The 16,264-nt window shown below is 44.7% G+C and overlaps 1 protein-coding gene across 1 annotated transcript in view; it reads left to right on the top strand.

Moving 5' to 3' along the window:
* LOC144723944 (gamma-aminobutyric acid receptor subunit beta-3-like) overlaps window positions 1-16,264 on the top strand; it is a 274,548-nt gene that overhangs the window by 111,709 nt on the left and 146,575 nt on the right. The window lies entirely within an intron of this gene.

Genomic DNA, 16,264 nt, shown 5'->3' with positions numbered 1-16,264 from the left:
CCAATGCAGCTCTACGAGCACTGAACGGACATGATCGAATGTTGTAGTACTCGTCAAGACACGTGTCAAGTAATTTTGTACACGCTGCAGCTTGGTCATGTTTTTTGCCATATGTCTCATAGAGTACAGTAGTGAGTTGCTAAAATCGAGTCTTGTCGATACTATGCTACATGCCACCATTTTGGCTATGTCGTGACGCAATGTTGGTGAATGCGTCGTAGTGCACTGATATGAAAATCGCAGGACCTGACTATATTTTACACGTGGTGATCAAACAACATTTTGGTCGAGTATGGTGCTGACACTCTTTAGATGAGTAGAAAAGTGAACCGGGAATCTGCAACCACTGCACCTGATCCTCCCACAAAGTTGTTGCCTGAGCCTGAGTGCCAACCTCTGATTTATCTGGATTAAGCAGCATTTCGTTTCGTGCAAACCACACGCATTGCACCGCTCGTGTGCAATCTTCGAGGTTGCCAAGTCTCTCCATATATAACTTTCACTTCACTGCGGTGTACTATGGTGGATCATCAGCATATTGATGAAACTTGATGTCATGCAATGAGATGACATCGGCGATCGGAACGACGTACTGTATGTTGAAAATAGGAAGGGCCCCAGCACAAACCACTGTGGTACACCAACTGGGCACGGCATAGGCGATGACTGTTCGTCGCCTAGCTTGACAAACTCTGATTGACCATGTACAGTAGGTGCAACTCAATCCAGCCCAGTGCTGTACCCGATACACCGAACCTTGACTTTCCTCGCCCGATGAGTATCTCCTGCTCAATGGTGTTGAAGGCGGCTGAGAGATCGAGGCCAACCAATGCTGTAGCGCACCGATCATCCATGATCTTGTATAGGTCATCAGTGATCTTTAGTAGAGCTGTCTCATTGATGTAGAACTTCCAGTATACTGACTGCAACGGGTTGAATCTGCCAACATTTTTGACTAGCGGTGTTTTCCTGCACCATTTTTAAACACGGTTGGTGCCAGGGTCTCGAGTTTTGCATTAGTTCCAGGTTAATCAAACTCAGATGGCAAACCGGGAAGAATGTCACAAGTAATGTGCACAGACCGGGTTGACTCATCGATAGGTGGTTGGAGTGCAGCAGAACCTTCACGACACGCCACAGAGCACGGGAGTCGCGAGCCGACTCAATGACGTGCAGAGCATGGAACGATCTGTGAGTCGTTTGGCAGATCTGCAGGCCGCTCTGAAAGAGAATTGGACATTCTCCAAACCGGTTTTATTCCAAAGAAGCTCCGGCCTCCTCTGAATCTGCTTTGCAGCGATCGCTTCCGGTGACCACCAGCTTCTGCGGCGTGCTTTCCCTGTTCTCTTTGTGTGTGTTCGGATGGGCACGAGTTCATCAAGAACAGCGGTGATGACATTTTCGAATTGAGCTGCGAATGAATTGTCCATCGATGCAGGATTTCGACACGTTGATGATGACCGGAAAGGAGAGGCCTAATGACGTCACGAGACACAGAGGGAGCGAATGGAGGCACCGTCACGAGACCTGGGGTGGTGAAGCGGGATCATCAGTTCATGAAATCATCAGTCCCCGTACATATTCGCCATCCTTTTGACCATTAAAGTTTGCCGGGTTCCTGCTAGTTAGTAGCAATACTGTGAACAACAAACCTGCCTGTCTCTATCACGGCGAGTCTCTCCGAGTCTGCCAACTCTTGTTGGGCAGGGCTCTGCAATGGGGCGTTTGTCCAATTTCTTCATTGGGTGTTTTTGTGTATGAAGACATCGGCTTATCTGGAGAGAAAAAAATCGTATTGCAGTATTTACCCAGATATATAGCACCGGACATAGCCAACCATGCTAATCGCACCTCCGATTAGTACGGTTGGCTATGTATGGTGCCAAAGAAGTTGATATATACATGGAACAAGCTATTGTTTCTCATCATCATACCTTTTGTAGTCGACTGAGATGCAGACTGGTTCATGGGGTGAAGCGGTGGCATTGTGGTCATCGCACTGCAGTACGAACCTGTCAATCTTGAGTATTCTCGGCCATGACGAGCGATATCATGAGTGATCCTGCGCCCACCTTCAAAGGCCAGCGTGGCGAAGTATGGTCAAACAAACCCCACGACTGGCATGACGCCGGGAGGCTTTCATCCCGCAGTGGAATGACTCAGGGCTGTGAATGATAAATTGTTAACAAAGTCTTGGGGTGCACGAACAATGCAGTGTACTGCGTGTGAATGGCACGAGGTTAACATACAGAGCGCTCCATGTGGAATGTCTGTCTAGCAGACCATTGTTTAATCTCACGTGAATTTTCCGTTACGGGCACGTAACATCACAGACAATATTACAAAAACTCACACGGAACTACAAAGAGGGTATAATAAACCTAAAATGCAACAACGCTAACCTTTGAGCGATGTTTTTTTTTACTTTCAAAGTGCTTTAGGTATCATGAATACTTTACTAATGTATTCACCTACTTCGTATGTCCTCTGAAGTTCTTCCTGGTAGTGGGCTACCACGAAACGACCTTTATTAAAATTGACATCGTAGCGTAAGTTATACAAGGCGCGGTGCACTTGCTCCCCTGCAGGACAGGTTGTTCCTTGCCGACAGCTGTGAGGCAGAAGAAGAGACTCGTTTTACGTCAATAAGCATCGCCGTGTGTCAGAGCACATTAGGGTCCTTGGCGACTGAGGATGTGAGCTATTATCATCATGCTTAATTAGCCCCTGTGCGTGCGCGCAGAATTTATATTTTCAGAAAGCATCCTCAAAATAACTCGGGCCGTCTGCACCTCTGGCTACAATTTGCTGCGCTCTTGCCGTATTTTTTTTTATTTTGCAGGGAGAAAGAGGTGAGGTCTTAACACAGCGTTCAGCCTGAAGGAAGAGCGGGATAGAAGGTTATGTGTGGGAGGTGGGGGGAAGAAGACACAAACAATAGGTTCCTTCAAAACAGCCGTACTCAGCGGACCTCGTTCAGAGAAATCGGCACATTGCTCAGGGCCCTGCGGACAAAAAGAGGGAAACATTTTAGCCATATTCCCTCCAGCGCGACTCCTGAAAGCAACCCAGATCTACTAAATTAATCACGTTCCAATCACAGTTGACAATGTCCACCCCCCTTCTTCACAGCACGTAGCTATACGAAGAAGGGCCTATTAAGTAACATTCCTCATATAAGGCCACGGTGCTATTGACGTACGTGAGCCGTTCTGTTATTCGTTCTTGTGCACCGCTGCCAATGCATTATCGGGTTGCTCCAAGCGTTAAAATGCATGATGCTTTGAAACGTATTGTTTGATATGCAATCAATGCATTCATTTTATTTAATGAACATTTATTGATTTTCTTTTTATAATAAGCAGGCAATTTGCCTTCACACATTTGTGCCCTCTCTAATTCAGATTTCTGGGACAGATTTTGTGAAGTACACGAAGTGCCCGCTTGTGTACGTTGATGGGGTGGAGCGCTTATGTGTCCCTATTGAATCTGCACCTTGCACCCGCTTCTGGTTTCCTCAATGGCCCATACCAAGGGCTCACTCTTTGTACGTAGAACCTATGCAGATTTACACATTTGTATATACAATACATGATACAAAAACGTATTTTTTTACGCATTCCATCAGCCACACTGCCTTTTTGGGAGCACTTAATTACAGCAGCATCGGGTCAATGCAAGCCTAACTCCTCTAAACTCTCTGTCTTAATACCATCTCTGTTTGTATGTGTATCCTCATCGGGTTATGGGGAAGAGGATCAGCTGGTGGGCCTGTAATAAACCAGCGATGTGGTCTGTTGTGCAGGAGGTGGCTTGCTATGAACCAGGGTCATTGAATATCATGGCTAAAATCCAACACATGTCCAGAGAGCTAACACATTGAACGGCCAGCAACAAAAAGCACGATCAATGTAACAGATGCAAGTTTCCCCCTCTTTCTTCCGCCTGAAGACGATTGCTTGCATTGCGATCGAAATGTCGTGATATTTTTATTTACATGACGTGACTTTACTAAAAGACCCAAATAAGACGCAAGTTTCTTGAATTGAGCTTGGAAACAGACGATGGGAGGGGATTCCAAAGTGGAGCAGTGCGAGGGAAGAAGCAGAAAGAGAAGTGTAAATAGATTTTTAACCCTTTTTTCTGTCAACAAAATAGGTGTTAAGATGTTAAAACACCAAACTGAAACCTTTTACAAGGAATCATGTCTGCATTAACCACAATGCTTGTGGTCAGAATACAAATAAAAACATACTCTGATAATATCTGCATTGTCCTTGAAACTGATTGGTCCACACCAGAGACGGCTTTCTTTAGAGCCTCGTCTCAAACGGTGTTAGACCAGAGGACGCTAAAAGGCGTACAGCCCAAAGACAATGCACTATCAGAGTAATGAGAGCTCGGGGTGAGCATCTACATCATGGGACCTCCTTTTGGCATGCTCTTGTCTAACACCGTTTGAGACGAGGCTCAAAAGAAAGCTGTCTCTTGTGTGGACCAATCAGTTTCAAGGACAATGCATACATTATCAGAGTATGTTTTTTTTGTTTGCATTCTGACCACAAGCATTGTGGTTAATGCAGTCATGATTTTTGTAAAAGTTTCAGTTTGGTGTTTTAACATCTTAACACCTGTTTTGCCAGAAAAAAGGGGAAAACCTATTATCATATTTTGGTACTGGCAAAGGAGGTCCCATGATGAAGAAAGATAAGTGTTTTGGACTTCAGTGTGGTGAGTGAGAGAGAGAGTCGGTGAGTGAGTGGGTGAGAGATTCCCCCACAGCCTGAGTGGGGGAATCAATGAGTGAAGCTCACGGAAACAGTAACCATGGTAGGAGCAATAGAAGAGTTATTGGGAGGTGACTGACCGTCGGCGAGGGAGTGACTTGAGTGAATCGATAATCTCTGAATTCTATCGAGCCAATAATCATCGATGTGGCGGCGCGGTAGTTAGCATACTGCGCTGAGAACCCTGAGATCTGAATTAGATTTTTTTTCTCCCTATTAACATCAGTGGCGAGTGATTTCTGAACCGTTCCTGAGCACCATTTCACCTACCCGTGCTGACTAGCGTGGAGAAATATGGTCAAACAAGCAGTGGAATTTCAAAGGGCTGTGGATTATTTTATATTTTTTACCCGAGCAAGCACAAAATGCACGTCTAGGTTGACTGCGAGTGGTGGAAGGCGCTCACAATGAACAAAATGGATTTCATCCAAGTGCATACAGTCAAAACGGAGCCCCACTACGTGTGATGCAACTGAGAAAATGTACGAAAATAGATTGTTCATGAAGACGGCCAGAGTAGTGCCGAGGCAAGAAAGTGGTCATTATTTTTCGAGCAGATATAGTTTATGAAACTATTGATGAAGCAAACTATTTTCAGGATGAAAAAGTGCACCCCATGACTTATAGCCACCGCAATGAAAGCCATAAAAGATGAAAACATCAGCCACCAGGTGAGTGCTGAGTGCGCATGATGCGAGCATCTTCAGAGCTGTGTACAGACACTACAATGGGTGCGAGGAGAGGACAGTATTGGATGATTAGAATTGTGAACGATTAATGCAGTTTAAATAGGCAATACGTGCTTTAAAATAAAATCTGAATAATCTTATGCAATTAAGTTATTAAAAACCTGCACTTCAAGATGTAAAAGCAAAGTGTGTTTCTCACTCTGTACGTGTGTTGAAATAGTTTTACGTAAGAAAATAAATAAGGGGCTTTGCTGTGTTCTCGTACCCATTGGCTATTAATTCAACAGTATTATAGTGCCACAAACCCAGTGTGATGTTGGGAATCTGCTTTGGCGTCTGCAATTAGTGTGTGTGTATCCTGCTGGCCTCAACCTTGAATCATTCGGCCTAGCTGATAACAATTACGAGACACCATCCCTGTTTTAATGCTTGAGGCAATTATTTCCTGCTGTTTTCTGGCCATCACTTCAATAAGAAGAAGACGTGTTTTTTAAGCAGTTTTTTTTTCTCCCATACACATCCATACACACGTGAAGCAGAAGGAGAACACATTAATGATTACGCTCGCCCACGAAATAATATCAAAACATGAGCACTTCAAATTAATTATTACAGAATTGACCTAAAGCATAAAGTCACCTCTGAAGTATATCAAACCACCTCGTCACATAATTTCCATGAATAAATTAATCCGCTTGCTGGTGTTGTAAGTGAAACCCCAAAATGTGAAAAAATTGCCGAACTCTATAGCAGATTAACTTTCGTGCAATGCACCTCGGTGTGCTCGCAAGCGTTCGAGAAAACGTTTGATCAATACAATTACGAATGTGTCAAAATGTTCATGCCTTTCGCAGCAAATATTTTACACGTAAACATCATTAATACAATTCTGTGGCCTGCAGAATGATCGTGCAAAGTGCTTTGAAATGTGAAACCGCATGGTCTGTGACATCGCAAACTATCTTGTGTGCAAGGCGTGCCCCTGTGGGTCAGTAACTTGACATTTGTTTGCATTTGCAGCTAATATCTTAAGATAAATATTAACCAAAATATTGGAGTTAATTGCCTGGCACTTATTGGCCATAAAGAGCTGTCACTCCGTAATACTAATTTCCAGCCCTGTCCAGACCTTTGCACGATTTCACATTTATCAAGCTTAAAGTCAAACGAGATTGCTATTCGACAACCGTTTAATGAATTGAAGAATGCTTTGTGGTTTCTCACTAATGACGTGCAGAATTGCATTTCACTATTAAGGCTGCCATAGTACTGAAAATCTACCAAGAACGTGATCAGACTAGCAATTGTGAGCAATGTAAAATAGGTCATTAACGAGAAAAAGAGAAGTGCGTTCCAACCTTGCATCTAATTCGGAAAGAAGATAAACTGCCAAGGGCAACTCAATCCCCAACTAACATAAATGCTAACTTGGAGAATGTAAATCTATAAAAAGAGACGAGGATCTCTCAATCAGCCCTAAAGGCTGCTGGAAGGGATACATGCTGATAGCAAGCACCTATTGAGCGATTCACAACACACAAGGAGGTGTTTGGGTTGGCACCACAACTGGTCACCTTTGCCTCCCTAGTGCTGGCGATTATACACAGTGCCAGGTGTTAATTCAGGGTTATTTGACTTGGCGAAGTTCCAAGGCCAGGTTTAGATACCGGTCGCCACTCATTGTACTTGACGAAGCTGGTTACTCAAACTTGCAGGATCTTAGTGCATTGAATTTACTGCATTGCCAATACTCCACCACATATATCACACATCAGCAGAGACACCGATAAAAAGACACACACTCTCACAGACATCCTCCATATTTAGCCTTATCTGCCGTCAGGGCAAGTGCTGTTGGTGAGCATACGATGAAGCCAGCATGACATAAAGGGAGTGGGTGGTGTGGCCAGTACTATGCCCTATTGCCATCTTCTCTCCGCGCTGATTTAAATAACTTGACAAAACTTCACACTTGCATTCGCGCGAGTCAATATAAAGGCAGCTCATGCCAGATTGAGTTAACAATGCCCTCTGGTGCTCCACGTGGCCAGGACTTAGCCCACGTTGCGGGGATCATAACACAATGTGAGAAAGAGATGCCAGACATATATCCAATACATGATATTAATCAATTCTGTAGAAATTTATGGGGAAATAATGCACGGTATTTGTTTTAAGAGCCTTTTTTCCTTTTGGCGTATTAGTGCTACGCTAGAGCACTGAATTCAGCGATGGTAGAAGGTCATATGTTCACATCCCAGTCGGTGATGAATTCAACCATTCATCATTCAGGGCTTGAGATAATGACATCTGTTGCAAGTAAAACAGTTGGTGTCATATGGTTAGACTGTAATCGGGTATTTTTGGGTTAGATCACGTAAATATAAATGTGTCGTTAAACCCACCGCCACCCAACACAGCCAATTGGTATTTAGTTACCAGTTCATAGCAATATGTTGAAAATGTTGTGGGTTTACTCTTCAACACACTGGTGTGCTGAACTCGTCACAAATTGGCATGTTTTGTTAATGTGACAAACATTACTAATTGGCTGTCCGGTGGTGGTGGGTTTAACGACATATTTATATTTATGCGATCTAACCCAAAAATATATATATTATGGATAATTTTGGTCGCGAAAGCCTATGTGCTGGATAGACTGGTTTTCACCTTGGAAATTAGGAATATCCACCACTGGCTCATGGATGGATTCAGAGATAGATACTCCCCAATACTCACTTTAAATATTATTTTTTATGAAGGTGCAGTGCTATATATATATGTTCAACAAATATACATAGTCCACGTAACAATAAACTACGTTTTTTTTCTCTCTCTGCCATGGGATTGAAAACATGAGACAGTGCTAAGAAGATGGTAGAAATGAAACAAAATAATATTGATTCTTGAATTTAAAGCACTCGAAAGTATGACGGTCGATTATGCTGGGGGAAGAGTTGCGTCAGACACAGGGTCATTCTTAGTTGCACGTGTTGCAAGTATTATGTTTATCGTGGAGAATGTGGAATCGATAGTGGTTGCAGTGTAATGATTCAGCCTGGTGGTGTTGTTGTTGAAGTAATGTGGCGACAAGGGGGTTCGTCTATGGTGGTCACGTGGAGTTGTACGACGCTCACTCCTTGGAATGTGAGGTGGCCAGGAGGCATGCAGTGAGTGGGGCATCGTTTTGCACGGCTAATTGAGAGTTTTTCCCTTCGCACGTGGCGAGTTTTTCTCGAGCTGCTGCAATTTTCTGGCGCACTCTCTGATATGCGCTGCTCAATAATGTGTAATGAACGACTGGACCACGATGTCTGGCTCAGTGTCCTTTATTATTCGGTTCGTGCTGTACACCCACACGGCTGTCTTGACTCGGTAGCTTCTCCACGGTGCTGACTCCAATGTCGGCCCGATCCACAACAGCAGCTCCGCTGCTGTTTCTCTCACACAGCCCCCCAACGGCTGTACTCGCTGCTGCTCTTCTCCCTCCGCAGCTCTCGCAGCTTCTTGCTCTCTCTCTCTCTCTCCGCAGCTCCTCCTGGCAGCCACACCGCTGCCTCTAACACGCAGCCCTCCTGGCTGTCTCCTCCCCAGCTGCACACCACTCCGCAGCTTCCTCTTATCTTCGGGGTTGGCTCCCGATGGCCGTCGGCGCCCCCCCTCTCCACACTCGCCCCCGTGGCCTCTCCACACTCGCCCCCGTGGCCTCACTCTTTTCCGCTCACACCCCGACTGCCTTCCCCTTCCGGTTTACCCGCTTAAAGCCCCGAACCTTCCCCCCACGTCACATGACTCCACCCCCCGTGACGTCACCTCCGGAAGGTCGCTTACGCCCGCATTACAAATGTAACGCAATTCAAGGGTACTGCTCCAAAGATTGCACCACTTAGGTCCAGCTTTAACCCAGTCGGGACCGATTTGAGTTCAAAAGCGGTATTGATCAATGTGGCTCAAACACTACTGCGTTTAAATATAATATGGCTTCCGACCAGCTCGGAGGGATACTTCTTCAGAAAGCCATGTAAATAAAAACAACAACAACAACACGTATAAGTATGAACTATTGAGGCGAGTACAGGCGAGACGGTGTGTGCACAATGCTAGGGGTGTCGCAGGCGAAGTGCCACCGCCTGGCTGTCTCTGTGTGGGTGGCAGTGGCCCCTTGTGGGAGGTGCAGATGGCAGTATAGGAAAAAAAATGCGCACAACAGACTGTTGCTGTCAATTACTTCCTTGCGAAACGTACATTTTCCCGCTTTGCTTTGGTCTGCATAGCGGAACTGGCAGTGGCTCGACTCTCAAGTAGACATCCCGTCGACCGTAGACTCGACTGCAGTTCAGCATTGCACAAGACAACATTGAGAGAGAGAGGGGGGACGCATGCCGGAGGTTTACGTTTAGCTAAGTTAAATGTGCACGGTTAGACATTGGTGGAAACATCCTTCATTATAAAAAAAGTAATTTTTGCGTAATACTGATCTGTATAAAGGGGGTCAGAGAATCATTGCGCAGTGATCACATTTTGTGATGTTATTTGCTACTTGATCAGCTGGCTGGAGGTAACATACATTAAAAACGGAACTATTTTTATTTTACCAGATAAGGGCCACTAAGCTATAGAGCTCCTTTTCAGAAGGGACCTGGCTATGAAAAATTAAATCTTTGACGAAGTGGCTCATCACGTGGAAATTTATAGCAGCCAAATACTCGAAGCAAAGGTTTCTAAATGTGGAAGGGAAAAGCCGGAGGACCTTGAAAAAAAATCCACGACCACGGGGAGAACATGCAAACTCCAAATTCACAGGCGTCAGGGTCACGATCTAACCCACGACCACCTGCATACCAGGCGAGGGAGTTAATATTTCGCCACCGTTCCGCTCCCACGATAACCAGATGTGTTGGAAGGGGTGGAAGTACCCACACTTTACCCCACCAAACGCGGCAGCGACTGACTGTGGTGACCATTCACACGGCTGGGTGAACAGAGTTTAAGTTTAAGCTGAGGATGGGAGCATTTGAGATGCTTGCACTTTCGTTTCAACTGCCGCGCCAGAATTTGGAGTCCAACTGGCGGCTCTGCATTGTGAGTCTTTTGTGTTGCCCATTGTGATGCCGCTTGTGCTGCCCTTTTACACCAACGGCAGCTTTTACATCTTCAGCTGTGCGGTTTTACAGTATGAGGTGGATTCTGAGAGAGCTCAAACGTTGGCACAACTTGGAAAAGGTGCCCTGGTGGTGTTGGTGGGGAAGGTCGAATGTGTGAATGTGTAGATCCCATACCTAATTTGTAACGCCGGATGCTATTTAACTTGCTGCCACACAATCCACGCGTTCACTGCGAAAAAAAGATGCTGTCATTTTGTTGCAAATTAGTTTTCGTGAGGGAAGCAATTTCCTTTGGTGGAGGGAAACCGTTCGCGTGTGGGGACCGAAGGTGCGAAGAGCGGCAGTTTCACTGCAGTCCCTCATGCTGCACGTAAGAATAACGTGAGCATGGGCAGTTGTGCTGTGGTGAGACTGGACCCTGCCATACGAATGTAGAGTTTTCCCTCTCTCTGCCTTTAGAAATACCACGAGGGTATTTGCTGGCCTACGCTTGTTTCAGCAGGCAGGCACCGACTTTAACGTATTTTTAAATAAAAACTGCAAAACAGTGACTCTGGGCACCGAGGTGGCAAGATGTTAACTACCTCGCATGGTATACAGGAGGTCGTGGGTTCGAGACTGACCCTAACGGCTTGTATTTGGAGTTTGCACTTTTTCCTTGTGGCCATGAGGAGTTTTTCTCCGGATCCTCCAGTTTTTTTCCCCCTTCACATTTAGAATCAACATTCATGTAGAGTATGTGGCTGTTATTAATGTCCACATGATAAGCAACTTCGTTGAGCTATTATTGGTGGCCAGATCGATTCTGAAAAATTGCTATATTGGTCAATGGGCCTTACCTGGTTTAAATAAACATTGTTTATAGAGTATTTTACAAAAAAATAGCATCATTAGCCCACATCCTTTCTCAGTGAAAATTTTGTAAAACAATAAAAATTAGGGGTTAAAAGTGGGAGAGGTGTGGGTGCATGTAAGATGAGTCTCATGACACTACCCGTTCTCACGGGCTCATTAAAATAATGCTACTCTGCATCAAAAGGGAGTAATCATCACAAACCGTATCCAGGAATGGTGTAGCCAAAATGGATCCTAGCACGGAGGGACGTGAACTCACGTGGGCTCGCGAAAATGTACACCGTTTACACACACGCTCACAAACGAGAGAGAGCGCTCATGAAACGGGCAATACAGCCAATACAAAGGAAAAACCAGCATTGGCTACGATACACACGGTACGAGCAAGACGGACGATGCACGGTAGACATTAAAAAGAAGAGAGAGAAAAAAAGTAATCAAATCGTGATAATTCATCAAATCTCCGGGGAATGAATCGTTACATGCCTATTATTTAGCACAGTAATCAATGCAACACACACAGACCTCGTAAAATTATTTGTCAAGATTGAATAAAACAACACCCGAGTCGTTTTTTTATACTCCGAGCTGCATGGTAATCACGTAAAATATTGTAGGGTACATTGAAGCATTGTATTGGAATTCAGAAGCGCGAAGAAAAAAAATCCATCGCATTGTTGATGGGAACACATTTGCTATCTCAAGTGTATTTAAGAACTTTTTTTATTTCCTCAAACAAATTGCCCCAGGACGTTACGTTAAAGGGTGCAGTGACACGCGCCTTCAGTCATTACAACAATTGCACATCTAGTGTTTTTATACTGGAATGAGAGATGCGTACTTACACCTGCATATTTGAGCTGAAAACGTTGCACAGGAGATAAAAATAGCTTTAAGGGAGAGGGCGACAGAGAATGCAGTCTCTAGCAAGACAGCGCGGTGCTCATGTAAGCACTGCGCTGCATTCATTTACATTTTCCAAAGAGTGGTAGTTATTCTTTTCGCGCGCCGGGTAGAGAGATATTCGTTTGGTCGGGCATTGAAATGATAGGCTGAGCAGACTGGTTGTAAAATGGCAACGTTGAACATCACGGTGAATACCAGAAGGGAGGGAGGGAGGCCGTGTTACGGTAGATGGTTTAAGGGAGGCATGATTTACCAGGGTGGGAACAGATGACAGACCATTACTGCTTGGATTTTGAGCTGCTCCCTCACATGCAGAGACACTTTTCCCAAGCCATTTGTCGTGGTTAATTTGAGCATGCGCACCACTGCGGATAAGTTATGGATAGACCATAGCGGGGACAATGAACATTGTACAATGTGGCCTCCTTTTGATGGCGAAATTTTAGAAGTGCCACGTAGGATCGGTTATTTATTTAAAAAAAATCTACTCTCTTTTACACGGACTAGCTTGTGTGTCAGGATGTACTATGTTCAACTTCTTTCGCACCGTACGTAGCCAACCGTGCTAATAGGAGGTGCTTTAAATTTTCTGCTTGACTCGGTCAATGCTAGGAGGTCTTATCCCACTCTGGCTTTACCATACTCAGGGCAGAGTAGTTTCCTGATAAAATGAGCATTGAGGTGTGCTCCTCCCCGGCTTGCAGCCCTGATCCAGTGGCAGCAATTCCACATTCCTATGGCGGTGGTGAGTCGTTCCATAGGACAACCACTGTCGACTATCCCACGAAGTTTTAGCTTATTTTATTGACCCTCGAGGGATGATGGGCCGAGTCAACCCTCAACGAAGATTTGAATGGAACGCGCTGGCGTTGTGATTGCAAGCAGCTCGCTCGAACGCTGGCGCGCCACCTGGCCGGCAAGTAGCTGCTATCGAGTGGGGGGCAAGAAGCGATTGCCTAATGAATAAATTAACCTCTCCAATAGGAATGTGGAAAATCCACCAGCCGCTCGGAGCTTCCCATAGAGACCTGCCCTTGCCCGATGCACCGAAGGTGGTTCCGTGGCGGCGGGTCGTTTGCAGATGCTCCTTCCTCCTCCTCCGTGGGGGTCGCGTGGCACCTCGATCACAATCAGCCCCCCCTCCCCCACCGCCTCCTCCACCACCACGAGAGTCATTGCGACGAGGTCGACACTCACGGGCCAAACGGGGAAGGATGCGATTTTAATAATGCAGCCGTCTTGACAATTCCTTATTCCAAAATTCCGCAAGGGAATTGTAGTTGGAAATCGGCACGTTTATGAACGCGACTCGGCGGTACGGGCGTGTCGGGTGAGACGCAATAAAAAAGGGTAGAAGATGAAATCCAAACAATAATGATGACTAACTGTACTTTCATCGTGCACGGCTATTCCGAGTGTCAATAAGAAAGGGGCACACACATGATTTGGAATTGGATCACTATTCTTTCGGAAAAAATCCTACCAATTGGAATAAACGTAGCAATCGTTCCTCCAAACTGCAAATAACTTGGCAATAGCCTCCTAAAAGAGAGGCGTAAGACTCCGTGAGGCTTTGTTAGGTAAACATAAAAATAAGAATATGAATAAAACACCCTTGTATCTTACTCTCTGCATCATATGATAATTATTATGAGAAGTTAATTTTTTTAAGAGCACGCTTTGCACCAAACGCCTAACACTCAAGACCTTTGAAAGGGCACCCCCCCCCCCCCCCCCTATTTGGCAGCTGTCCCTGTATAGCACAAGTTGACTCGGCACATAGCCTCCCATCAGACATGAGTCTGCGTAGAGAGTGAAACTGCTTTTATCCCTGACGATGCATGGGGAGGGGGGCGGGCGCTACAGCGTTGGTGATAGGATGACTGCTGCACGATAAACGATCACAAATGGTAATTTGTGAGAAGTGCAACTGAAGTGTTTTCATAGCAGGAAACAATGTCGTTCGCAAAAACTCTGCACACTCCAGCCTGAAAAACGCCGTCTTCCCTGATTGCTTCAAAGTAGGGTAGCTCTCATTACTCTGATAGTGCATTGAGGCTAGGCTCGAAAGAAAGCTGTCTCTGATGTGGACCAATCAGTTTCAAAGACAATGCATATATTATCAGAGTATGTTTTTTGTTTGCATTCTGACCACAAGTATTGTGGTTAATGCAGACATGATTCCTTGTAAAAGGATTCAGTTTGGTGTTTTAACATCTTAACACCTGTTTTGTTACCAGAAAAAAGGGGAAAACCTATTCTCATATCAGGGTAACTGCCCTGAATGTTTTCTTCTTAAGTTTTGTGCGTTTCTAAAGAGTAAATATACTATTAATATGATTAAAGTCAATCCTCAAATGAGAGTTGGACAGTACTGATCTCTGTTGACAATGCAAGATATTATTTTGCGTAGTTGTGAACATATGTAACAAAAATAAATTAGCCGACAATATACCTTCTTTCCATACCTACTTTTCCATTAAAAAATTAAAACATATTTTTACACATCCCCATCAGCAGTAATTGTTCTCGCCATGGTGGCGAAATGTTAACTAATTCACCTGGTATACATGAGTTCGTGGATTCAAACCAGACCCTGACGCCTGTGGATGTTTCTCCGGGTCCTCTGGTTTTTTCCTCTACATATAACATCAACATGTGTTTAAGGTATGTGGCTACTGCAATTTTCCATATGATAAGCCACTTCATTGAGCTATGCATTTGTGGTCAGGTGGCTTCTGAAAAAGAGCTACATAGCTCAGTGGGCCTTACCTGGTAAAATATGAATAGTTTTTTTTACTCTGGACCAGTTTCGACATTCACTGCCTCGTCAGCATATGCTTTCTGGAACCAATGCTGGTGATGATTATTTCATATTGGCTAATGGAGATTTCCTTCATAGGAAAAAAAACCCACTGTGAATAATATTGGTCAACTATTTTTAGTTGAGTCAAATTTAATATAGGTGGTTCAAGTCATTATGCAGCTGATGTTGCTTTGGAAGTGTTATATCTGAAAACTGTGTGTACAATACTCGACTCTCACGTTTGCCACCCTGATAAATGCACTCACAGGTCAGTAGGCCCGACATGAGCTTTATCAAACGAGCCACAGTAGTCACTAATTTCCGATCACTCGAACAACAATCACGCGTATAAACAACATCTAATCTCACGGTGAGTTTCTTCTGCTTGGGACTTGAGAATGCTAACGACAGCCCTTTGATAGTATTAGTTTGAATCCGACTAAGACAGAGATTTTGTTGTTGTAGTAGAGCACACATACATATTCATTTGGGCCTAATTTGCAGCAATGGTTTCTCTTAATGTCGCAATGTCATCTGCACGGTGTTTACATTTGTATTCAAAGCACGTCTCAGAGAAAAACTATCTCCGTGGCATTTTTATTGATGGGGCCGGTTCATAAAATTGTCATAATGCTCACTCGTGTAGGCAAGCGTGATGATGTAAACCGGCTTATGCCGACATTTAGCGTCCTCATAAGCGTCCTTGCGGTAGTTACCGAAGCCCTGTGCATAACGTTGGACATCGCTGACAGCATTAGACCCGTACATCATTCGAAGGTGCAGGCGTGTATTTTATAGCAGCTGCCTATTTTTAGACTCCATAAAAAAAACCTCCGCTTATCAGGTGCCGCACGGTGCTGTTTGTTGGCAGTTGACATGAATTGGTTCCAATCAAATGTGCACCAGCCATGCAGCTCCCGATTTATAAGCTCGGGCAATATTGGTTTGAAAAGTTGCTTACTTGTGTCAGGGGCTTGGTGAGAATGGCAAATGAATTCGACATTGTAGAAGAAATATGCGTGATTAGAGGCCAGATTAAAATTGCCATTTAAAGCAAAGTGAGAAATGTAGCCCGGGTTTGCGTGTGCACACCGATATACCCTGCAGTTTAGTTTA

This window comes from Lampetra planeri, chromosome 19 (genome assembly GCF_965212315.1).
Source record: "Lampetra planeri chromosome 19, kcLamPlan1.2.h2, whole genome shotgun sequence".
Taxonomy (NCBI): Eukaryota; Metazoa; Chordata; class Hyperoartia; order Petromyzontiformes; family Petromyzontidae; genus Lampetra; species Lampetra planeri.
This window is presented reverse-complemented; position numbering and strand designations above follow the sequence as displayed.